Source organism: Canis lupus, chromosome 21 (assembly GCF_003254725.2).
Source record: "Canis lupus dingo isolate Sandy chromosome 21, ASM325472v2, whole genome shotgun sequence".
In the NCBI taxonomy this organism is placed as follows: domain Eukaryota; kingdom Metazoa; phylum Chordata; class Mammalia; order Carnivora; family Canidae; genus Canis; species Canis lupus.
This window is the reverse complement of record NC_064263.1, coordinates 37,777,732-37,804,789: the sequence shown is the minus strand read 5'-3', so window position 1 is coordinate 37,804,789 and position 27,058 is coordinate 37,777,732. Positions and strand designations below refer to the sequence as shown.

The 27,058-nt window shown below is 40.1% G+C and overlaps 1 long non-coding RNA gene across 2 annotated transcripts in view; it reads right to left on the bottom strand.

Annotated features, from left to right (window-relative positions):
• LOC112667668 (uncharacterized) overlaps positions 1–27,058 on the bottom strand; it is a 53,324-nt gene that overhangs the window by 4,704 nt on the left and 21,562 nt on the right. For both annotated transcript variants that reach the window (XR_003141232.3, XR_003141230.3), the window contains 2 exons: positions 2,072–2,149; positions 1,638–1,878 (listed from right to left, as the gene is read on the bottom strand). This is a non-coding gene — a long non-coding RNA (uncharacterized LOC112667668). The remainder of the gene's footprint in view (positions 1–1,637; positions 1,879–2,071; positions 2,150–27,058) is intronic.

Sequence of the window (27,058 nt, the reverse complement as noted above, 5' to 3'; positions counted from 1 at the left end):
ATTCTACTGTATTTTCCATGGTTGTTTCATATCTGTTCATTTCCCAATTTCTCCGTTCTAGAGAAAGCAACATTGTGCAGCGGAAGGAGCACTGGAAGCTGCACAATGCTCTTTCTCTTCTGAAGCATGGAATGGTGGAATGGAATGAGCATGAGGCGTCCAGAAGCAGAGCTGCGCATCCACACTGTTCCACTGGTCCTGCACATGCTACAGTGGATTCTTGTTTTTTACGGTAGCTCTATAAAGTCTGGGCAGGCACCGAATTAGCAAATACTGAACTGTTACTCCCAGAGGAAATACAGGGTTAGATTCCTGTGGGCCTCCAGTCATGATATTTTCATCAACCAATTAATGTATAACTTTATTTTATGTTTGTTTCTGTTTAAAGACAACTTAATATATATTACTGGTTCATTAACACTGACTTCACAGCCAACAGCACTCTAACTCCTGCCTAAACAAAGCTCGTCTAACACATATTTTCTCTATAAGGCACGTCATGGCCTTCTTGTGCTTAGGAACACAGACAGCACTTCAACATTGTAACCAGGGACCATATGAAGTGCTGAAATCACCAACAAACAGCACACAATGTGGACAATGTGATGCTAAATAGACTGCAAAAGGGAAACCTGTTTACGGTATGGGAGCTGAAACAGGCTAAGTGTTACCTCTTCTACTGGGTTAGGAACAGTGCCTGAGACTATTCAATTTTTTTCACCACTCTGCGCGTGTCTGTGAACACTGTGAAAGTACAGGTGGTGCGCAGCCCAGGTGGCTCAGTGGTTTAGCGCCGCCTTTGGCCCAGGGCCTGATCCTAGAGTCCCAGGATGGAGTCCCATGTTGGGCTCCCCACAGGGAGCCTGCTTCTCCCTCTGCCTGTGTCTCTGCCTCTCTCTCTCTCTCTCTGTTTCTCTCATGAATAAGTAAATACAATCTTTGAAAAAAAAAAAAAAAGAAAATACAGGTGGTGTTGTTTTGGGGTCACAACTAAATTTTAGGGAGTAGGCAAATTGGCAAATACAGATTCAGTGAACAGTGAAGGTGGATGGTACTTACCCTCAGTATTGCTACCTCCCTAACCCTGCAGATCAAATGAGACAAGGTGTGTAAAATGCTTCACCTGATTCCAGCTACTTCTTTATCCCAAACATTTGCATTTCACCTTTTGTCCCTTGTCTGCCATGCTCAATCCTGAGAGATATGTAGCTATCCAGAAATATCCAGCTAAATGTACCACCCCTGGAGCATAGACCAAAAACCACTCCCACCAGCTCAAGTAGAAGAGGAGGTAGTTGGAAGTGACACAGAAGGTGCTCTCCAGGGGCTCTAAAGTGCAGGGATCAGCACAGGTGTCCTGGCTGTGGGATGAGCCTGAAACAGGAAGGGAAGATGCTGTGCCATGTCTCACGTGGCTGCATCACCTGCCATCCCTGCCTCTCTCTCTGCCTTCTGCTTCTCTCAGGAGACAGCTTTCCTCTGCTTTCTCTGGCTTCCTTGCACTCTCATAATTTTGGCTCAGGTGCCCTTCTGGCTACTACAGAGCCGACTCCAGCCTGACGTGGCTCACCAGGGCACACCTGTCGTCTCTGTCTAGCACCATCCCCCATCTCCAGTAACAGAGGAGGTGACTGTACCTCTGGCTCCAGGTCTGGCCAGGGACCCTTCCTCCTGAGAATGTGATGCTGTCTTAGTCATCTTCTATCACTTCCATCATTACTTTGTGTATCTTTTTGCTGCCTTGTGGTTTTTGTTTGCTCACGGCTGGTGTTTATTCACGGCTTGTGCTTACTCATGAAGTCTGACTACTGCCTCTCTGTGTGTCTGTCAGCTTCTGCTTTCATGGAGTGTCTCTTCTTGTTTCTCCAGTTCTGATTCCTGAAAGAGAAAATCATTGGCACAGTTAATTGCCATTTGCTTGGGCAAAACTTTCGTGCCAGGAAACTCTGTAGGCTAATGTCCAGCCCACTGATCAGCTGCTTGCGGGTAAGCACCTACCATCGTCCAACAAGCTGTGAGCAAGGTTGTAGGAGTAGGAAGGGTGCGTGTGGTATGGAACGCGGTCACCTACCTTTAAGGATTTATATCAAGCTGGTTATCCACATGTCTGTCTTTTTCAAACACCCCAAGTCCAGTCTGTGAAGAACTCCTATTAAAAAAAAAAAAAAAAGAATTCCTATTAACTCTCTCAAAATGTATGTATGTATTTTTAAAGATTTATTTATTTTAGGGGGAGGGGGCAGAGGGAGGGAGAGTCTCAAGCAGACTCTGCACTGAGCATGGAGCCTGACATGGGGCTCAATCTCACCACCCTGAGATCATGACTTGGGCTGAAATTACGAGTTGGACGCTTAACCAACGGTGTCACCCAGGTGCCCCTCAAAATGTATTTAGAATGTAGTCACTTCTCACTATTCCCACTGCTACCACTCTGCTCCAAGCCACACCGTCTCTCGCTTGCATTGCTAGAGTACCCTGCTATGAGGTGACCTGTTTCTACATGTGGTCTATGCCTCACATAGCAGCCAGAGTGATTCATTGAACACCTAAACCAAGACGTGTCATTCCTTTGCTTCATATACTGCAGTGGCCTCCCTTTTCACGTCGAGCAAGACCCAAAGACCTGGCCCCCTTTATACTCTGACTTCATCTTTACCACTTCCCCCCTTGCTCACCCTGCTCTAGTCACGCTGGCTGCCTTGCTTTTCCTCAGATAGTCCAGGCATGCTCCCACCACAGGGCCTTTGCTCTAGGTGCCCCACCTGTCTGAAGCACACCTCTACCAGACACTGGCTTCACTGACTCCTTTAGATCTTTTTTTTTTTTCCTTTAGATGTTTACTCAAATCTCACCTTCTCCACAAGCCCTGACCAACATATTCAATACTACACACATAGTATATCAAATGCTGTACTGTTAGTACTATAGCATTAAATGCTCTAGTTCCCCACATGTCCATTCCCTCTTATCCTGCAGGACTTTTTGTTCCTGTACTTATTACTTTCTAACATACTATCTAAATGACGCTTATTATTTATTGTGTGTCTCCCCTGGCTAGAACGTAAGTTCCACAAAGATAGAGATCTTTGTCTGTTTTGTTCTCTGATGTATACTGAGGATTTAGAACAGTACCTGGCCCAAGCACTCCATAAATATTTGCTGAATTGAATTGAATTCCTCGGTAGGGAGCTATGCACACGGTGGGTACATTAAGGTTTCCCTACACAATAGAAAATATCTCTTTCAGGGAAATTAATTAACACTAAGTGCACATATGAGAAAAGAGGAAGTCTCAGATTAATAACCTGAGCTCCCATTTAAGAGGCTAGAAGGAGGGCAGCCTGGGTGGCTCAGCGGTGTAGCATCGCCTTCAGCCGGGGGCGTGATCCTGGAGACCCGGGATCGAGTCCTAATCAGGCTCCCCACACGGGGCCTGCATCTCCCTCTGCCTGTGTCTCTACCTCTCTCTCTCTCTCTCTCTCTCTCTCTGTATCTCTAATAAATAAATAAAATCTAAAAAAAAAAAAAAGAAGCTAGAAGGAGAGAAAAATAAACTCAAATCAAAAGAAAGGAACTAACAAATAGCAGAAATCAATGATTTTTATTTATTTTTATTTTTGTAAAAAGTTTTTATCCGAATTACAGTTAGTTAACATACAGTGTAATATTAGTTTCAAATGTATAATATAGTGATTCAACATGTCCATACATCATCCAGTGCTCATCACAAGTGCCCTTCTTAATAATCCCCATCACCTATTTCACCCATCCCCCCTACCCACCTTCTCTCTGGTGACCATGAGTTTGCTGTCTATAGTTAAGAGTCTGTTTCTTGGTTTGCCTCTTTCTCTCTTTCTCTTTTTTTTTCTTTGCTCATTTGTTTTGTTTCTTAAATTCCATAGATGAGTGAAATCATATGGTTTTTATCTTTCTCTGACTTATGCTTAATAATCTTTAGCTCCATCCATGTCATTGCAAATGGCAAGAGAAATCAATGACTTTTTAAAAAATACTATGGCAACTCTATACACATAAATTTGACAACTTAGATGAAATGTAGTAATTCATTGAAAAACACAAACTAACACAACACACCCAATATGAAATAGATCATTTGAATAGCACTATAATAATTTTTTTTAAGATTTATTTATGTATTTGAGAGAGAGAGCACGAGTAGGAGGTGCAGAGGGAGAGGGAAAGAGAATCTTAAACAGACTCCACGCTGAGCAGGGAGCCCAATACAGGGCTCTATCCCAGGACTCTGAGATCATGACCTAAGCCAAAATTAAGAATTAGATGCTTAGCTGACTGTGCCACCCAGGCACCTTAGCACTATACCTATTAAGGAAAATCATAACTATCAGGATGGCTAAAATAAAAAGCTAACACCAAGTGCTGGTGAGGATGCCGAGAAATCAGATCATTCTTACATTGTAGGTAGCACTGTAAAATGGTACAGCCATTCTGGAAAACAGTTTGGTAGTTTTATAAAGCACTAAACAGCCAACCACCATACAACCCAGCAATTGCACTCTCGGGTGTTTATTCCAGATAAATGGAGACTTCTGTTCACATAAAAATCTATCCATGAATGTTTATAGTAGCTTTATTTATAATAGCCAAAAACTGGAAACAACCCAGATGTACTTCAGGGGACGAATGGTTAAACAAATTGGGTATGTCCATTCCATGTAATACTCAACAATAAAAAAAGAACACATTATTGATATATGCTAAATTTGGCATGCTGAGTGAAATTATACTGAGTGAATAATCATTAACTTTTCTAAGTTAAAAAAAGTATTATGCAAAGTGGAAAAAAAGCCAAGAAAGTACATACTGTGTGATTCTACTTATGAGCATTCTTGAAACAAGAAAATTATAGAAATAAATGAAGAACAAATTAATAGATGCCAGAGATAACAGCCCCAGTAGAGGAGAGGAGAATGGAACAGAGTTGCCTTATAAAAGGGCAACATGAGGATTCTTGTGGTGATGGAATGTTCTGTATCAATATCAATATCCTGGTTATAGGGCATCTGAGTGGCTCAGTTGGTTAAGTGTCTGACTCTTGGTTTCAGCTTAGGTTATGATCTCAAGGTCGTGAGATGGAGCCTCATACTGGGCTCCATGCTGAGTGTGGAGCCTGCTTAAGATTCTCTCCCTCTCCCTCTATCCCTACCTGTGCCCCATTCCCTCTCAAAAAAAAAAAAAAAAAATCCTAGATCTAGTACTGTACTACAGTTTTGTATGATGTTACCAGTAGAGGAAACTGGGTATATTAGTTAGGGCTCTTCAGAGAAACAGAACTAATAGGATTATAGATATAGATGTTGATGTAGATAGACATAGATTTGTAAGAGGAGATTTATTATAGGAATTGGTTCACATGATTACAGAGAAAGTCCCATGAGTGTGTATATTTATTTATATAATCCTGTACATCAGATATAGAAAACATTTAGAAGAAAAGATACCAAAATAACAGTAGTCATCTCCAGGTAGTAGAATTATGAGCATTCTTTTTCTTTTTTTTTTTTAGCTTATGGGCATTTTCTCATTTTTGTATAGTGAACTCTTATTACACGTGCAATTTTCAAAGAACATATTTTAAAGACATTATTTAGACTAACCTTTAATCTGTTGCCTAAAAAACCTGTAACCAATCTCCAAATAATTAGTCATTTCAGTCTTTCATATTATAGAAATGAATATTTCCCAAACTAGTCCAGGTAGCTCGAATTATTAGAAATGAGAGCTGTTGAAAGCAAAGGTCTGTACAGCCTGTGCCTTCAGAGAATATAAAGACATGGATTTGGTCCTAAAACAGGTCATTTAACTTGGCTCATTCATGGGGGAAAATGGGAAAGGTACACCTCCCAATGGCTCACAAGAGCCACGTGCTACTCAAACATTGTCCACAGAGACACAAACACGTGAAAGCAAACAGGTGACACAAATCCATCTCTGCTCTGCACCCCTTCTCACACTGGACAATTCTCCATTGCCTCAAGTGGTCAGCAGGGAACATAAATAGATTTTAAAATATTTAGTCGTTATAATCAATATCCAGAAATGAAAGTGTAAAAAACAGTCCATTCATAACCAAGACCCCAAGTCCCCACTAAATATTTTAACGTATACCTAACAAAAATTATAAAGAAAATCCCAAAACCTTAATGACACAGTAAAAGAAAATCGGACTAGATGGAGAGTTAACCTTGCTCAAAATTGGAAAGACCAAACAAATGGTAAGGTAACACTTCCTGTTCACACATTTAATGCAATGCTAATTAATGGAGCATTAAGAGTTTCATAAATATAAAATACAAAACAATTGGGATGCTTGAGTGGCTCAGCGGTTGAACGTCTGTCTGCCTTTGGCTCAGGGCATGATCCCGGGATCTGGGATGGAGTCCTGCATCAGGCTCCTGGAAGGAAGCCTGCTTCTCCCTCTGCCTGTGTCTCTACCTCTCTCTGTGTGTCTCTCATGAATAAATAAATAAAATCTTAAAAAAATTTTTTTTAAAAAATACAAAACAATTGTAAAATGCAACCAAAAAAAAGCATACAAAAATGTTAGTGTTCTGGGAGGGAAAAAGATAATGTTGCAGAACTTCCCTTTTCTGGATTTAAAAACGTTGTAATGTCATAGAACAGCAATGATCACAACTATTGGGCAGTTCAACTTCCAAATGCAGGATCTGTTCTGAGTCTGCATGGTGAAGGAAAACATGGGGGAAGAGGCCTGGTCTGATGACCATGATGGGTGTCTTGGGAGGATTTGTTTCTGAGACAAGGTAGCTCAAGTAAAAGGAGGCCTATTTTAAGACTATAATAAGTAATTTCACCTCACTGAGGATGGAAACAAAATAGTACGACTCATTGCACGAAAACTATGAACCAAGACAACTCTCTCCGTATCTTTTTTTTTTTACATTTAAAAAATTTTAAATTCAATTTGCCAACATATAGTATATCTCTCTCCATATCTCAAGAACCCTTACTAGTGTATCCACAATCTCCCAGCTCTGAGCACTGGCTGAATGACACCACCTCCTACCTACCTTTGCAGTTCCCTGGAGAATGTTCATGTCACCTCTTCACTTATGTTCTCCCAGTCTTAGAGTTGGCAGCTGTTTGCTGAAATATAAATCTCTGGTTTTCCTAGCTTCCTCTTTTTTTTTTTTTTTAAAGACTTTATTTATTCATGAGAGAGACAGAGAGAGCGATGCAGAGACACAGGCAGAGGGAGAAGCAGGCTCCATGCAGGGAACCCGACGTGGGACTCTATCTTGGGTCTCCAAGATCACGTCCTGGGCTGAAGGCGGCGCTAAACCGCTGAGCCACCCAGGCTGCCCTAGCTTCCTCTTTTTTACACTTTTCCAGCTTTCCAACAAATTGCCTGAATTAAATCCTTCTGTTTAACATGTCCATAGCAGTTTTTGTTTTCCCGATTGGACCCTGATTGCTACATGGCCAGCTCCAGGGATGAGCTTTGTGTGTTTTGTGATTTTTTTTTTTTTTTTTTTGAACCAGAGTGCACAGATCACAAGCTGTTTCTCTTGTGGGCAGAATCCATTTCTGGTCTAAAAAACCATGTCCAGCTGAGTGAAGTAAGTCAGTCGGAGAAGGACAAACATTATATGTTCTCATTCATTTGGAGAATATAAATAATAGTGAAAGGGAATATAAGGGAAGGGAGAAGAAATGTGTGGGAAATATCAGAAAGGGAGACAGAACGTAAAGACTGCTAACTCTGGGAAACGAACTAGGGGTGGTGGAAGGGGAGGAGGGCAGGGGGTGGGAGTGAATGGGTGACGGGCACTGGGGGTTATTCTGTATGTTAGTAAATCGAACACCAATAAAAAATAAATTAAAAAAAAAAAAAACCATGTCCAGGGCATGGCTATTTTGAGCAGATGGTCTGTCACTCCAAACATTCTGATGCAGCTGAGAATAGGACAGACCAGAAGCTGGTAGAGCTGAAAGTGGGTGGGTAGTACGGAGGTGAGGAGGGTTGATAATTGAGGCAGGACTACAAAGAGATTTGAGCTGTAGCCCGAACACGGAAAGAGCAAAATCTGGTATCAGAGATCTAGAAAGAAATCAGTGACTGGTAAGTCACTGTGGTAACCAACTGGGTCAAACACCAAAGGCAGATATAGCTGCAATCACAGGTAGTAGGTTCTAGGAATAGGACTGAGATAGACCAGGACAAGAGAAGTGGACATCTCAGAAATGTCAGGGGCAGCTATGCAGAGATGTACGTACACAGAGGGCTGGATGGTGTCAAGCAGAGTCACATAAAAGGACTTAAGAAGAATAAGAATTGCCATTTCTAAGTTTGCCCCCAGTGTGACATACTCCCTATCCACCCCTTCTTCATATTTTCCTAATAAGTGCCTTCTATTTCATGATTGATATTTTTGTGTTCTTCACTTTGTTCAAAGAGTTTCTCTAGTTTTAAGCAATGAGGTTGATTTTAATGTAACATATATTACATTTATAGATAAATGACAAGAATACAATGAAATGGTAATCCAACCATCCAAGGTTAACCCTCCAGACTTGCTAATGTCTCCATATGCATATACCTATACCTATAGTCATATGCACATATTTTAGAGGTAAGAATCTTATAGTATTAGATTTTTTTTTTAAAGTAGACCAATTGTGGGTAGTACAGTCAGTTAAGTGTCCAACTCTTGGTTTCAGTTCAGGTTGTGATCTTGGGGTCCCGGGGTTGTGGGATCAGCCCATGTTGGTCTCCATGATCAGCAAGGAGTCCACTTGGGAATCTCTCTCCTACCCTTCACTATCCCCCTTGCTCAAATAATAAATAAATAAATCCTTTTTAAAAAAAGAAGAATTAGAAACTGCAGAAATAAATTCAAATCTACACAATAATGTATAAAAAATGTGTTGAAACAAACAATAAATAAATGAATACCTTTTTAAAAAAAGCTGAGTGAAGTAAGCCAGTCGGAGAAGGACAAACATTATATGTTCTCATTCATTTGGGGAATATAAATAATAGTGAAAGGGAATATAAGGGAAGGGGGAAGAAATGTGTGGGAAATATCAGAAAGGGAGACAGAACGTAAAGACTGCTAACTCTGGGAAACGAACTAGGGGTGGTGGAAGGGGAGGAGGGCGGGGGGTGGGAGTGAATGGGTGACGGGCACTGGGGGTTATTCTGTATGTTAGTAAATTGAACACCAATAAAAAATAAATTAAAAAAAAAAGATTAATGGCCCAATGTAGAAAATATTTTCAGCACCTTGAAAGACTGAGCACATTATTCAATGTCTGAATCTATATATCTGGTACAAATCAGTCTAATTCATTTAATTAAAAAATACTTAAAACTAAAAAAAAAAATTATTTATTCATGAGAGATACAGAGAGAGAAAGAGAGAGAGAGGCAGAGATACAGGCAGAGGGAGAAGCAGGCTCCATGCAGGGAGCCCAATGTGAGACTCAAGACTCGATTGGATCTCCAGGATCACACCCTAGGCCAAAGGTGGTGCTAAACCACTGAGTCACCCAGGGATCCCCAAATGAATACCTTTTAAGCCACAGAGGAGAAACTAGATATCATTTAAAAGACTATACATATATGATCCCATGTATACTCTTTGCCATAACAGATTTGGAGGAGTTAAATAAACTGAAATAGATTTTCATTTGAAGATAAAAATTTCAAAAATTTATCATAAAACATAGAGGACAATCCAATAATATTCCTTTCGTAAAAGAAAAACAAGGTATCAATGTTGGAATATTGAGGCACTTAAAGAAATCATTACTGCCAGTGTGGTTTTTATGCTATAAAAAACAAAGCCAACTATTAACTAAAAAGTGAATTCAAGAGAAAGAGCAATGAAATGAGAAACCACTGAAAAGAAATGTCAAGGGATCCCTGGGTGGTGCAGCGGTTTGGCGCCTGCCTTTGGCCCAGGGCGTGATCCTGGAGACCCGGGATCAAATCCCACGTCAGGCTCCCGGTGCATGGAGCCTGCTTCTCCCTCTGTCTATGTCTCTGCCTCTCTCTCTCTCTCTCTCTCTGTGACTATCATAAATAAAAAAATAAATTAATTTTTAAAAAAAGGAAACTGAATTTAAAACAATGATGAGGTGACAATTCATCCTACTATGAAAAGTACAAGTGAGAAAAATCCACAGTTAGCATAATAATGAGGAAACAGGCATTCGAACACTGCTTATAGCACTGCAAATTAAGAAAATCTTCCTAAAGAGCAACATGGGAATATATCTGTTACTCCCACTTTGGGGTAAAAAAAAAGATTTTTTTTTAACTTTTTTTTTTTTTTTTTTTACGTTTTTAAAAATTTATTCATGAGAGAGAGAGAGAGCTAGTGAGAGTAGGAACAGGGGGGAGGACAGAGGGTCAGAGGGAGAAGCAGACTCCTTGCTGAGGAGGGAGCCTATATGGGATGCAGGGCTCCATCCCAGGGCCCTGGAATCATGACCTGAGCAGAAGGCAGACATTTAATTTAACCAACTGAGCCACCCAGGTGCCCGTTAAAAACTATTTTTTAAATATGCACTATTTATTATTGTGAAAAACTGGATATAAGTCAAATGTTCCAAATAGAGGGAGTAAGTCATTATGAAAACATTGATATACTAATATGGAAGAATATTGAATTGCTAATAAAAATAATAAATCTATGAACAATGGAAAACAAAAAAACAGAATTTTAGAAAAAACTGAATTAATGGAAAAGAAAAAACAGAAATTAAAAGGCTATGAAAACAACTTAAGACTATGTAAACATTATGTCTATACAATAAAGATTTTTTTAACAGATTTTATTTATTTATTCATGAGAGACACAGAGAGAGAGAGAGAGAGGCAGAGACACAGGCAGAGGGAGAAGCAGGCTCCACGCAGGGAGCCCGACATGGGACTCGATCCCAGGACCCCAGGATCATGCCCTGAGCCGAAGGCAGACGCTCAACCACTGAGCCACCCAGGTGCCCCACAATAAAGACTTTTTTTAAGAAGCAGGAAGAATCTCATAAATGGTGAATATTTTATGATAAAAGCATTCTTTGTACTTTTTGTTGATCTGTTTAGAAATTTTTTTGCTGGATCAACATAAAGTCATAAAATATGCAGTTTTTGATGAATTTTTCCAGATAATCAACTATGAAATTTGACAGGTGATAGATATAGCTCACAATTCTCTATCCTAACTCCAACCCATTCCCATTCCAGAACTCCTCGGAATATCTGAAATCTAAAGCAGAAACTCATCATTTAGTCATTGTAGTGGATTCTGTGGTAGCCTGCCTCCCTAGACCTCCCATTCAAGAGTGAGGAACTCATCCCCACTGCCCCCCAACCCCTCGCTGCAGGGGAGTTGGCTGACAACTCTCAGAAGAGCATCTCTTCAAGAATTGCCCTCCCTCAACTGAAGATAGCTGCCTTATCCAATGTTGTGCCCCCTCCTTGCGGGCAGCCTCTTCTATTGTCTGGCCAATGATGGGGGAGAGGGAAGCATAATAAAGACCAGACTCCCTTGTCTCAAAGAAGCACACCTCTGATGGGTCATCTGGGCCCAGAGCTCCCTATGGGAACCTTTGTTGGAACTGCATCACTGTTTACCTCTCCCTCTGTCCAACTTGCCACCAAGAGATACCAAGCCTGAGGCCCAATACAGCACCATTTTTCTGGGAGAACAACCAGCCATTTGATGACAAGCTGACTACACCGCAAGGGGCAGTGACTCATTTTGGCGGAAATGGATATGTATTTGGGGCATAGGTTTGCCTTTCCTGCCCTCAGTCCTCAGCCTGTGGCACCATCTGAGGGCATGCAGAGTGTTTGATCCACCAACATGGAATCCTATGTAATATTTTTATTGGATCGAGGAACCCATTTCATTTCACAACAGAGTAGCTGCAACAGTGGCCCATGACCATGGGATCCACTCTTCCTACTTTTCACACCATGCTACACAGAAGCTGTCAGCCTGACAGTGACGAAATGGCCTTTTGAAGGTGCAACTGAGCTACCACTCTGAAGGTGAAACCTTTCAAGAATGGAGTGACATCTTCCGAGATGTTGATGCAAATCAATAATTATCATATGAGCCTATGTTCTCAGTAGGCATAATACATGGTTCTGGAATCGAAGGGGAGGAAGTAGGAGTGGCTTTGAGCCCTGCTTATCATCCCTCACAGTGACCCACTTGTGGTATATATGCTTCTTGTCCCAGTACCTCTAAACTCTGTGGGTTTAGAGGTCCTGATGATTGACTAAGAAACACTTTGCCAATTGTGATGGTAAATGGAGCTGAGAGTGAAGGAAACAAAAATGGGTTATAGAGTAGGGAGTTAAATATCAGTTGCAACCTTCAGGCCAGGAGCAGTATGGGGGTACTGGTAACTGTAGTTTACCCTACTAACCTTCTTCTTGTAAGTTTCCCCAGCAAAAGAGACCACCTGGGGTACCCCAGGAGTTCTCAGACCTTATTATACAAACTGAGTGAATCCAGTGCAAAAGGTTTGCTGTAATGGATGCTATGGTGTACCACTTAGATCCTCCTTTCTGGATCAAGGCAATCATTCCCTCAGCTACTAGGAATACTGGCTGCTGATGGCTCTCAGATGAGTGTCTCTTCTGATATTGTCCTCACCCAGAGAGTCACTTTGCCCACATCTCCTGACTGATTCATACCCAGATATAAATGCTCAGCCCACTTCACTCCAAGGCAGGACAGAGTTCCCTATAGGACTGGCTGAGAGGCCTTCATGGTGACTACACTGCCATTCAATCCCTCCTTCACCCAGTCCTATTTCCTTCACTCCTCTACTGATGTTGAATCCCTGGGTGCTCACTAGTAGACTTCCTGCATGCAAATCTCCAACTCAGAGTTTCCGGGGGACTCAGTATGCAACATTTATATCAGTTTAAAAAAAAATAGAAAAATACCATCTAACACACAGGCTTTGTGTGGCTATCATATATAGAGACATTAAGAATCCCTGGATGATCTACATTTGGAAAGCCATTGAGCTTACCAACAACACTGACTCTATTTCTTCTCCTTTTAGAGACTTTGTTTTCTTGGACTCTGTTGCAGGTGTCAAATACTAGAAACATCCAGGAAGCCTTCTGGTTCAGCTTCTGTCTCATGGTCATTTCTTTCCTTCTTCAGCTCTTTGGTTGTGCCAGGCTCTGAGCTTTTCTATCCCATCTTTCCAGAAAGCTACTAGTACCACTAGCTGTCTCCCTCCACTTGTCTCCCTCCACCCACAGTCAAATAAGTTCCAGATGCTGAGGGAGTTGTGGGAAGTGTCACCAGGAGGAGGGGAGCTTAAATTCCTTTGGTTACCAATCACCATCTTGTTTCTGTTTCTTTCATTTGCCCCCATTGACTTTCTTTCATGATCAGAGAGTTAAGTCATTTCCTTACTCCACTGCTTCTTCAAGTTCCTCTGCCCTCTGGGATTTCAACACCCTTTTATAGTAAATCTCTGCATTACACTTTTAAATTTTATTATTATTATCATTACATTATTATACTTTAAAATTTTTGAATGACAAAGCTATAAATGAGAACTAAAAAAGAAAAAAGAAAAAAAAAGAGAACTAAGCTCTTTCCTTCCTTCTAACTTTCCTTCCTTCCTTCCATAAATTTCTTGTGTATCTACTCTGAGTCATCTCTTAAGTGAAGCTGGACTATACCTACCCTTACTTAAGGTTATTAAATGTGATATTAGGGACACAATCATTCCTTCTTGCAAATTCCCTAGGGGCCAAAGTTGGCAGCAGATTGCTGGTCTGGCTGAGTCTTGCAGCACATCCCACTGGAACAACAACCCAGGGCGCGTGCCCTTGGATGGAGAGCATATTAACAGCATTCTCTTTGTGTAGGAAGGCCTCCAAGTTTTGTAAAGGCCCACTATATTTAGCGTAGTAAAGTGAAATATCCCTGACCAGTAGATTTCTATCAACTAGCCAGTCTTCAAAGGGCAACGGGACCAGGAGGCTGGAAACCACAACCCAGCCCCCTCTGCAGTGGCTCCTTTAAGACATCAAGAGCTCTTGGGCACTTCTAAATCAAGAGCCACATAAAATTGGACCTTCTCCATCCTCACATTGTTGTTGACCTTAGTTCTCAAGCCTGGACACACTTAATCTTTCTACAACCTCCAGATTTCTGACCTCAGAATTCATTCTCCCATATATAGCCTTGCCTCTCCCTCAGGGCAGAGTTTGGGGTCAGCTGAGGGAACTACTGCTCCTCTTTAGCACATTATCTCAAAGTACAGTCTTTTCAACCGGAGAAATATGTAGAGGAGGTAGACAAAGACTGTGACTTTTTTATAAAGTTTTTGTTTATTTATTCATGAGAGACACTGAGAGGCAGAGACTTGGGCAGGAGAAGGAGGCTCCCCACAGGAAGCCTGATACGGGACTGGATCAATCCCTGGACCTCAGGATCATGCCCTGAGCCAAAGGCAGACTCTCAACCACTGAGCCACCCAAGCGCCCCCCACTGCGACTTTTTAAATATGATTACTCCTCCAGTTTCAAAACACTTCTTGTTTCTTGCTCATCTTTTGTGCTTGACCATAGGCATCATTTCTCTGACTTTAACTTCCAACTTTTATTTTGCTCCTAAATCAGGACTCAGGCTCCCTCACACTGGGACAAATTAAAGAAGGCTGAAAGAAGTAAGATAAATTGAACCAAAGAACCCTGGAATACTCTGAAATTGGAAGCATCAGGTGCCCCTGAAGATGGGAATGTGGGGTAGAAAGAAAAGATTACCTAAACGTCTTTACAATGACCAGTTAAGTATCTAGTTCTTCTTCCCAACAGCACAGCCAAGTGACTACCTTTCCACCATCCTAAAAGAGGCCAGGCAGTTTATTCTTTTGAGAGCCTGGGTCAAAGGCTCTAGGCTGGCACACCAGGCACAGTGGAAGACTGGGGTGGGGGTGGTTAAATGAAAATCTCTAGAAAGAATGATGAATTCCCCTCACCCCACTCTCCAGCCCCTTTCCCCTGATAAGCTCCCAGAAAGCTAGAAACTAGGTTAACAAATTCCCATGCAAAAAAAATTTTCTGACTGACAGCCTAGCCTAAGAGAAAAGATCTTCACATGATATTTGGAGGTCCCTCCCCACAAAAAAGGAATGGGAAACTACTATGAAAGCTCAACAGCGAACATGATCTGCCCATTCACAGGAGGAAGTTTTGCTCTTTAATATGAACAGACAGGCATTCATGAGAAGTCATTAATGTGAAATAAAAACAAAAAGAGTATCAGAGGGAGACAACAAGAGAGGAAATAAAAGAAAACCTCAAACACTATAATTAATGCCCTTAGAGAAGTGAGAGAAAATACTGCATCCACAGAGCAAGATAAGATGTCATTTAAAAACAAAGCAGGGCGGGCAGCCCAGGTGGCTCAGTGGTTTAGCACAGCCTTTGGCCCAGGGCATGATCTTGGGGACCCCTGATCGAGTCCCACGTCTGGCTCCCTACATGGAGCCTGCTTCTCCCTCTGCCTGTGTCTCTGCCTCTCTCTCTCACTTTGTGTCTCTCATGAATAAATAAATAAAATCTTTTTTTAAAAAATAAATAAATAAAAACAAAGCAAAACAAAACCAGGACTGGAGGGAAAGGACAGTCAGAGAATAGGATAGAACTTTAAATAATAACAATGGTAGAAATTTAAAAATTCAGTACAAGAGTTAGAAGACAAAGTTAAGAAAATCTCCCAAGAAAAAAGTATAGGAAAGATATGAAGAATATTACATTAGTTCAAGTGAACCAACAACTGAATCAAGAGTTCTAGAAAGAATAAGCAGAGAAAATGAAGGGAAGGGGATGACGAAAATAAGACTATACGTTAAAAAAAAAAAAAGAATATATGTAATAATTTCTCAAAACTGAAGGAAATGTGTTTTCAGGTTGAAAGAGCCCATTGTGTTGAATTCATTCCACACAGTGGATGAAAAGAGACCCTGTTCCAAAATGTATCAACATGAAATTTCAGAACATTAGGAAGAAAGGGAAGATCTCAAACCTTCCAGAGAGGAGGAAAAAAAAAAAAAAAACCATGGAAGATGTTAGTGGTTCAACAACAAGGTAGAAAGCTAAACAGCAAGGAAGCAATGCCTTTAAAATTTCGAGTGAAAATAATTTTCAACCTGTAATCCTATACCCAGACTCTCATTCAAGAGTACTGCTAAAACAGAGGCATTTTCAGACATGCAAGTTCTCAAAAAAATTTACCTTTCATGAATTTTTTCTCAGGAAGCTATTGCAGGATGAGCTCCACCAAACCAAGTACATAAAACCAAAAGGTAAATATGAGATCTTGCAAACAAGGAATCCAACAAAAGAGAAGAAATTCCTAAAGTGATGTAAAAGGGAAATCTTGGGATGACAGTTGGACAGCTGACCTAGAGAGCAATAGGGTCAGACCTATGCTGGATGATGGAAAGTTCCAGAAGATATATTTGGGAGGAGGAAACAAAAAAAACCATAAAATTGATGAAGTGAAAGATTTATAATTCTGTTAGAGGGCTTGGGTGGAAATTAGTAATTGCTGTATGTAACTGAAGCTTAAAAAAGACAACTAGTAATCTAAGGGAAAACAAAATTATTGTATAAGGTACAAAGTGAACAGCTCACCTATGAACAGTATTTCCATAGGCATAATAATGCAAACACTGAAAATGAGTTTAACCAAAATTGTGATATAATCATAATGGGAGGATGGTTGTAGGTGAAGGGTGTGTATTATAGATAGTGGTATAAGAAAACAAAATCCTACTCTCTGTAATAGGAACTCAGGAGATAATATTTAAACTGAAAAGTCAAGGGGGAAAAACAGAATAAGCACTACAAGAAATAGCTAAAAGGTATGAGTATAGTTGGCTCTGTAGAGCATAGGTGAGGAGGAGTGAGCAAAGGGACTGCCATTTTGTTTTGCTGCTGTTATTAAAAGCTTTGTATTTGATCTTTTTATACTACATGCTTGTATATTTTGATTTTTAAAAAGACTAAGGAAAAAGAGTGAGGAAATACAAACAGAAAATTAGAGTAGAAAAAAACAGATGAAGTCAGAAGTAATATTAGATCTAGTACACATCATTGCTAAAGATAGGCTGAAAATTTGGTTCTGGGCTTTTTAGCAGACAGCACAAAGTGGGAAATGTAATCATTTATACAGTTTCACCATGTCCAAGAGATAAAAAACAAACTACTTACTCAGGAGCAATACATCTATTCCTGGTACTGAGATCTGAGACACACTTTTCCTATCTGTCCGCCTAAAGGGGTTATCATGTGACATAGTGAACCACATCCTCATCAACTTGCCTCCAATAAATGCAACAATAATTTTCATTGAGCTATTTCTTATGATGCTTCTTGACATAGGTTAATGACAAAATGCCAGTGCAGACTCCAGTAAACACAATTCTGTGAAGAGATAAAAATCTGTTCACTTCAGAGAGGTAGTGAAACATAGTGGCTCGTGTGTGGACCTGAGTTCCAAATCTGTCTCTTAAGAAAGTTACTTAACTACTCTGCACTCAGTTCTCTCTACTATAAAATAGGTCTAAATATGATTATTTTGTAGGATTCTGTAAGGATTAAATAAGTTTATGCTTATGAAACTCTTAAAGCAATGCCTGGCATGTTATAAGCCCTCAAAGAAAAAGATAGTTTTTATTCAAAGAAATGTTTTTTTTAAAAATGCATCGAGTGATGATCCCTGGGTGGCTCAGCGGTTTGGCGCCTGCCTTTGGCCCAGGGTGCAATCCTGTAGTCCCGGGATCGAGTCCCGTGTCGGGCTCCCGGCATGGAGCCTGCCTCTCCCTCTGCCTATGACTCTGCCTCTCTCTCTCTTTCTATGTATATCATAAATAAATAAAATCTTTTTTAAAAAATGCATCGAGTGTGATAAGACTATACTAAGCAAAACACCATGATATTGGTGAAGGGATAGATATGCTGGTTAATGGAATAGTATACAGAAATAGATCCCCACAAGTAGAGCCAACTGATTTTTGACAAATGCGCAAAACATTCAATAGAGGAAATAGTCAAAAAAATGAACTTTAATGTAAACTTCACACCTTATACAAAAATTAACTCAAAAATGGATCATAGATTTAAATGTAATATGTCAAACTCTAAAACTTTAGATAAAAACAAAGGAGAAAATCTGCAGAACCTAAGGCGAGATGAAGATTTCTTAGATACTCAAAGCATACTCAGTTAGAGAAAATGTGATAAATTGGACTTCACCAAACTTAAAAATGTTTGCTCTGCCCTATTAAGAGCAAACCTGTTAGGGCACTTGGGTGGCAGAGTAGGTTAAACAATCGAATGAATCTTGGTTTCTCAGGATCATGAGATCAGGACTCACCTCAGACTTTGTGCTCAATGCAGAGTCTGCTTGGAGTTTCTTTCTCCCTCTTTGTCTGCACCTCCTCACACTCCCCCCCACACCACAATCTCACTCTCTCAAATAAATAAATAAATAAATAAATCTTTAAACGGAATAAAAGAGCAAACCTCTTAAAAAGACCCTGTTAAGAGGATGAAAAGACATGACACAGACTGGGAGAAAGTAGTTACAAACCAAAACGAGTTGCAGAAGGTAGTACAAATCAAACATCTGTAAAGGACCATAAAGAACTCTCAAAAAATCAACAGTAAGAAAACAATCCACTTGGAAAATGGGCAAAAGAAATATAAAGACATTTCTGGAAAGACGACATACAGTGGCAAGTAAAAATATATTCAACATCATTAGCCATTAGGGAAATGCAAATTAAAACCATGATGAGATTTCACTATACATCTATAAGAATGGCTAAAATAAACTATAGTAACAAAACCAAATGCTGGCAGGGAAATCGCTCTATCACATATGGCTGGTTGTAATGTATAGTATGGCAATATCTTAAAAAAACTGAACATACTTAAGGCATTACCCAGCAATCAATGCTCACACACAGCTATGCACGCACACACACATGCGCACATACACAAGTGCATATAAAACTGTGAAATCTGAATCTGAATAAAGTTTATTGAGTGCATCAAGGTCAATTTCCTGGACTTGATATTACATTGTTGTATAAGATGGTGCCACTGGGGGAAACTGGGGGAAGAATATACTGTGCTGGCAATTTCCTGTTAATCTATTATTATTTCAAACTAAAGTTAAAAAGGAAAAATAAATGCTATGAAAAGTGTTAGGTAAATCTTATCAATATGGGAATTAAAGTTATCTTCATTTAGCAAGCTCTTAATATATAAAAGGTTAATTTAAATATTTGAAGGGTTAGTCGAAATTGTAAAAATTCATCTAAGAATAGTGCTTCTATCAAAATACAGTGAAGGGAGAGGTGTGTGAGGAAGGGTGTATGGAGGCAGGGTGTTTCTGTAGGTACTCAGTTTCAAGAAGGCAAGTAGCATATTTCCAAGAGTCCACACAAAGTGACACTTCTTACCATAGCCCTGTGTCTGGCCCTCGGTTTTTCAGCTCAAAAAAACTGATTTTCTTGCAGAATGAGCATGGGTTCCCCATTAACTGAGCTCATAAGACAGATGTGCTGTGAGTGTCGATCTCAACCACACTCAGATGTACCAGAAAAGCCAAATTTCTCTCTTCTTTTTTTTTAATTTTTAATTTTTATTTATTCATTTGACAAAGCGAGAGGGTACAAGCATGGGCAGTGGCAGGCAGAGGGAGAGGCAGAAGCAGACTCCCCACTGAGCAGGGAGCCTGATGAGGGACTCAATCCCAGGACCCTGACATCATGATCTGAGCTGAAGGCAAACACTTAACCGACTGAGCCACCCAGGTGCCCCTCTCTCTGTTCTTTAAATCAATTTACTTTGATTTAAAGTAGGAACCCCCTTCCTATGAGCTGGAGGAAATTCAATCTAAGTAATTCTTTGTAAAGGCATCGCTGGTCTGGTGACTGCACAGATACTCACTACTGTTGTCTGAAGGGTACTCCCCAAAATGCTGTGGCTTTTTTTTTTTATAGATTGTATTTATTTGTTCATCAGAGATGTAGAGAGTGAGAGAGAGGCAGAGACATAGGCAGAGGGAGAAGCAGGCTCCTCGAGGGGAGCCCGATGTGGGACTCATCCCGGTACTTCGGGACCATGCCCTGAGCTGAGGGTAGATGCTCAACTACTGAGCCACCCAGGCACCCCTGACTGTGGCTTTTGTGATACTTGAGACTCTGCAGTCTTCAGTGCCTAGACAGCAGCGTCTCTGAGTACTCCATGCAGCTTTTTCCCTGAGGTTTTGCACCTTCTCAGGCTCTGAAATCTCCCCCTCTCTTGCCTCAGAGAAGCTCCTAGAGAATCCTCTAATTTCTCTAATATCCTTTCTCTCCCAGTCCTCCAGGATATCCCACATCATCTGATCAATCAGTTTAGCTTTTCCAGAAGGTGGGAAAAATCCTAACTTGAAGCTGCTTTTATTTTTGGTCCTGCAAAAATACCCATGGTAATTACAAAGCCTCACTACTTTCTGAAACGTGGGGGAAAATATAGGGAGAACAAAATGAAATTAATGTTTTAACAAATCATTCCGCCAAAACTACATCGAACCGGAAATGCCATTTAATTGCTTTGCAAGAAGCAATGAATATCACAGCAACAGGTCACATCCACGTGGCTAGCCCATTCTGCTCTCTTTAACACAAATATTCAAGATTTTAATTAGACCGTTGCTTAATGACCCTAAAATCAGAATCAGGGAAATTAGAACAACTCAACATTTAAAGGGGTCAGGCTGAATGAATGAATGAATGAATGAATAAATAAGTGGGTCAGACAGTTGCAGTCTGATACATCAATCCATGGTAGGGATACTCACATCATGCTAAGGGAGTTGGAAACACTGGAAGTTCGTTGGCTATAGTCCCCTGGGTCCATGTTCACTTTGAGAATGTCCTTGCCAATGGAGTTGCAATATTCAGAGGCATTTGGCCAGTACTCTCTCTCCCAGGAGAGCACTTGGATGAACACCACCACCATTTGTCCTAGAGACTGTCCTTTTTCTATGCTTCCACAACTGACCACCTCTTTCATCAAATAACAGGCCAGTCCTGCTGACCTAGGATTCATGTCTCTTTGGGATGATTTTGCATAGATCTGTTCCAATCAGTTGCACAGGGACTTTAAATTGAACTCTCAAAGAGCCATAAAATTTCTTTGTTCTTGAGTTACTCTTTCTGTACTTGCCACATGCTGATAATGGTATATATAAAACTAATTATATTAGAAGATTTTCAGTGTGGGGTTCTTTTTTTTTTTAAGGTTTTATTTATTCATGAGAGACAGAGAGAGAGAGAGACAGAGAGAGAGAGAGAGAGGCCGAGACACAGGCAAAGGCAGAAGCAGGCTCCATGCAGGGAGCCTGATGTGGAACTCCATCCTGGGACTCTGGGATCACGCCCTGAACCGAAGGCAGATGCTCAACCGCTGAGCCACCCAGGGGTCCCTCAAAGTGGGATTCTAAATACATAAACATTTGAAATAATTATCTTTAAAAGTTTTAAAAAATAATTATACTTTTAAAAATTCAATCATTTTAACCACTGAAGAATAATTGTTAGTATGCATGATGATGGGTGAAATCTGCTGGATACAAATGATAAAACAATAATGACACTGAAGTCAGATTTTCAAGTGTTGAGTGCATACGGTTAAGTATTGACTGTTAATGTTCCTAGGTGTTTATGTTTTAGTGGGTAACAATATCTTTTTGGATTATTGTATGTATGCTGTGTTGAGATATCTAAAACCTCAGATATATCAATAATCTAGTATGGGACAAGCAAGTCCATGACATTTCCTCCCCCTCTTTGCAGAGAAACAATGGATGTTCTAATGAAAGTATTGTAGTCTGAATTTGAAAGTGCTTAAAAGCAAACTTTGTGGTAATTCTTCACCTATATTCTCTGTGTGTATATTAAGAATTATTACCCTATTTTCTACTTTATAGAAGAATAAGAAAATATAATTAATAGTAATAGCAACAATAATATAGAGTTCAAGGTCATTTTTCCTATAAAAAGTTTAAGTTATATCACCCATGGCAGCAAGAATAAAATTCAGACTAAGCTTGCTCTCTCAAACTGTTTAGTTACCTTGTGTTCTCTAGTAACTTCTGCTTGCTTTTTATTTCTCTTTTCAATCTTATTTTTCTTCACTAATTTTCTGAAAATGGCACAGAGTACTCATCATTACTAATGAGATCTTCCCAATTTTAATCATTTCATTATGTCCAATAAAGCAAGAAAAAAACACCAGCCAACCGACCTCATGAATGATTTTGTAATAACTTTATCAAGATAGATAGATATGCCATTAACATATTAGGGTTTCTGAGTAATTCCAGTATAATTTTAGGCTTCCAAAGGCAGTATATGAGAAAATGAAGTTTTTTTAAAGTTCAGTTCAACTGGTTTGGGGGTAAAATAGCATAATGTTTCTATCAAGTTGTGCTGTTTTATTTTGATTTGATTCCTTGACTATTTATGAAACACATGAATGTTTATGAAATACATGAATATATTTACTTTGAGCTTTGCTTTCCTCCAACTCATGCATAATGACCCTTTTTTATTTATGTGAACCTGAAATAATAATAATAAGCTAGTTGTGTTCAGCTCTGTCCTTTGAGATGAAGAGATGCAGTCATAGCCGCAGAGGGAAGTCATATGGTCTCCATTGCTCTCGGCATGATTACAAGTAATGACTGTGCTCAGAATCTTGTTCAGATGATCATTTCACCTAAGATACACTTTTGTCAAATACAGAACACCAGGCATTAGGGTAAGATGAGGCTTAGAAGAGTTAACATGTTTTGTTTTGCTAAGACAAGAATAGATCCGGTTCCATGTATTACTCTTGTCTACTGGCTCCATCCTATTGCAATTAGAGCATCAGAACAGAGACTCTCCTCTTGTCCTCTGGCTCTGGCCAGAGCTCCAGTCTTGAGCACACGCTGTGACACTCACTTGGCCAGGAGGGGCGAAGGGCACAGGGAGAGCTGCCGACTGTTGCCACGTTGTATGAGGTGACAAGAATATCTCTTCAGGTTTAATTTTCACTGCAGGAAATTTTAAGATCAGATTACTGCACATAATGGGGCTCACTCTAAGAGGCTAGATTTAGAAGCCTTCTAGCCCACTTATCAAAATGCTTATGGTTCCCATTTAACCGCGGATGAAACAATAATAAATAGTGAGCAAAGGAAGTTAATTCACATCCGGAGGATTGTACTAAGTCAAACAACAAAAGTTATGCAGATCCCAGGCAATGAGGTTCATATTAAAATTCACAGCGACCCACAGGCACATTTCATCAAAAGCCTTAAGAGAGAGGTTGTAATGTATCTTTTTCATCAATGACTCTATCATGAGTCCAGCTGAAAAACAAATAGTAATCATGAACATCAGGGTTGCTTTATTTTAATCAGTATTTTTCTTTTAAGCAGCATAGCAGATCTAGGGACCTATCAGATAGTGTCCACAGAAGAGTATCAAAACATTATTTCCTATAAAGAAATGTATCATTTTATAGCAAGTATCTTCTAAAGAAATCTTTTTAATTGATCTTTAATCAATTAGGCTGAGTGTGAGGGAAAGCAGGTCAAAATAAAGTTATTATGCAGTCTTAATATTTTTATTTTATTTATTTATTTTTTGTCTTAATATTTTTAAACTTTGTTTTATATTTGGGAATTTTTAATTTATGTGTGGTTTATAATAGATCTATGTGATATGTATACCCAGTGGCATACTGGTAAGTCAACCCTTCAAATAGGTAAAGTCTTGATTTACAGCCTTTGACAATTTCTACGCTCTAAATACTCTAAAACTGTGGTCAGTTTCAAGCTACCGACGTGATGCCACTGAATGTGAAGCTGGGAAGAGATGTGCATATGTGGCTCTAGTGAGTCAGTACAAACAAGCTCTAACTCCCTGCTGTATCTACACATAGGAGTGAGTGTACATGTAAATATACAGATATATATAAAGATATGGGTGCACACATGGGTATGTATACAACACACACACACAAGAAAGCTATGGAATAGAGAGCAAGACCGAAGCCAGTGTTACTTGGAAATCCCACCCTCACACATCTCTAGTTATGTGACTTTGGGCAAATCACTTAACTTTTCTGTTCCTCTGTTTCCTCTTTTGCATTATGAACCTAATAGTAATTGTACCACTTAAAAGGTATGCTATGAAGATTAAATAAATTAACATATGTAAACTATTAACAACAGTAAAACGTAAGTGCTATATAAGTATCAGCTATTACTATTGCTGTTGCTATTAATATTACCTCTATTTAACTCTGTGTGTGCATATATGTGTGTACACACGTGTAATTTGTCAGGATCTTGCCCACCTGAAGTAGCTGCCACCATCCTGCATCTCCTTCTCCACTTCCCAGCCTCTGTGCCATCTCTCCCCTCCTCTAATTTGCAGGTTTAGGTTAGCCTTATAGGGATTAAACTCTGTCCCAACTGGAATCAGCAAATCTTTAGACTTGAGGAAGGGGCTGTTCCGTTACGGGGCATTAAGTATGTTGTCATGTCTTTGTGTCCTCTCCATCAGTCCTGGAGAGGTCCAGTAAGTGGAGCATTGCCCTCGGTGTTTAGCTACCTTCCTTCATCCCCCAGAGCCTTTGAGCTCATCTGACTGCCTCTCTTTCTATTGCTTTCTGACTGGTATCTTTTCCTAATCCTTGCTTTAAGTGTGTACCTGGATCTCTGGACCTCAACTCCTGGGTTTTGACCTCATGACCTTACTTTGGTGTGAAACCCCAACTGATGATCTTGTTTTCAACCTTCCCTATTTCTTATCTGTTTTTACTGCAATTCCAATTCTCTTGATCTGGGATTTCTATAACTATAATGGTCACTCAGCCTGGGTTTTCCAGATAGTGTCAATTTTAAATATTCTGTCCTGTTGACTCTAGTGCTTTGTTATTACCAAGTACATTGCCTAGAGAATTTTTGATGACAGAAAGAACTACAAAACCCCATACTCAAAATGTCTTTTTTGGGATCCCTGGGTGGCGCAGCGGTTTGGCGCCTGCCTTTGGCCCAGGGCACGATCCTGGAGACCCGGGATCGAATCCCATATCAGGCTCCCGGTGCATGGAGCCTGCTTCTCCCTCTGCCTGTGTCTCTGCCTCTCTCTCTCTCTCTCTCTGTGACTATTGTAAATAAAAAAAAAAAAAAAAAAAAAAAAAAAAAAAAAAAAAAAAAAAAAAAAACAAAATGTCTTTTTTTTTTTAATTAAGAAAAATCGTGGTTTGTCTAACCTTTTAATTTCCAATACTGAAGTGACCACTATTTTTTAAATTATTTATTTGTTTATTCATGAGAGACACACAGAGAGAAAAAGAGAGAGAGAGGCAGAGACATAGGCAGAGGGAGAAGTAGGCTCTTTGCAGGGAGCCCAGTGTGGGATTCGATCCCGGACTCCGGAATCACACCCTGAGCGGAAGACAGACGCTTACCTAACTGCTGAGCCACCTAGGCGTCCCTAGTCTTTTTTTTTTTTTTTTAACATTTTATTTATTTGAGAAAGAGAGAGAGAGAGAAAGAGAGCGAGCATGCATGAGTGTGAAGGAGGGGCAAAGCAGAGGAAGAAGCAGGCTTCCCACTGAGCAGAGAGCCCAAGATAGGGCTTGATCCCAGGACCCTGGGATCATGACTTGAGCCGAAGGCAGACATTTAATCAACTGGGCCACCTAGGGACCCTAAGAAGTGACCACTAGTCTTAATGGCCAATCACAAACCATGGTCCAGGTCCTACTACTCTATCGGACAGTAACATTTTGCATGATGTAAATGATTTGGAAAGAAGGCACAGTTAGTTCACAGGAGGACCCAAAATCTTTCTTGCCCCAGATTTCAAATAATGGCAGAAATGTCACATATTCTGTTCTCAGTTTTTTTTTTTTAAGATTTTATTTATTTATTCATGAGAGACAGAGACAGAGGCAGAGACACAGGCAGAAGGAGAAGCAGACTCCCTGCAGGGAGCTCAATGTGGGACTCGATCCTGGAACTCTGGGATCAAGCCCTGAGCCAAAGGCAGATGCTCAACCGCTGAGCCACCCAGGCATCCCTCTGTTCTCATTTTAAAAATTATTTACTCTGTTTGTGTGTACATATTGCAATCATCTGATATTTGTTGCCTGAATGTAATGGAGGCAAACAACTTGACTGTTTTCCTCCATTCCACCTCTTAGTGACCACATGTGTATTAGCAGCTGTCTCTAATGCTGGCATGCCTTGGTAAACTCCTCTGTAAATCAAAAAGTGGCTAAATTTCTGTGAAATCTAAAATCAGTGGTTGGAGCTTGGTTACCCCACCATTTCCCACTGATTCAAACTCTTGACGACAGCTTTCCTGCCTTGCCAGGCATTCAAAGGCAAATTCTTGAAAATATTCCCTCTAAGAAAACTGCAAAATTCACACTTCCACTGAAGCTGTAAATAACAATTATTTCTCAAAATCTATGTCTTCTACTGAAAGGGAGAAGAAGCATTGTAACATCATTTGGTGATGGTGGTATGGTAGTGGGGCTGGGATGTGTAGGTCATAGGGGAAGGTCATAGCCAAAAGTCCTTTTTTCTTTAGAAACTCCCATGCCAGCAAATCTTGGGTCCCTCTCTTTTTAGAAATGACTCACTCTAGCAGTTTAAATAGAACTCCTTCTTTTCTACTTATTGCCCTATATTAAAAGAGAAAAAAGAGTAGGGTTAGATGGGGTACTGAGTTGTCAGGAAGCACAGATTTTAAAACAGCTTTCTTACCTATTTTCTTGATGAATCCCTCAGGGGTCTATAGATGGACTTGAGGGTATCAGTGAATTTGGAAGGGAAACAAATTATATCATTGCTAATTGAAAGTTAGTATTTCATTCAGTACCTCCCCAACCTCAGCCCTGTCTGTTACTTCTTCCCATTTGTAAGCCTGAATGTGC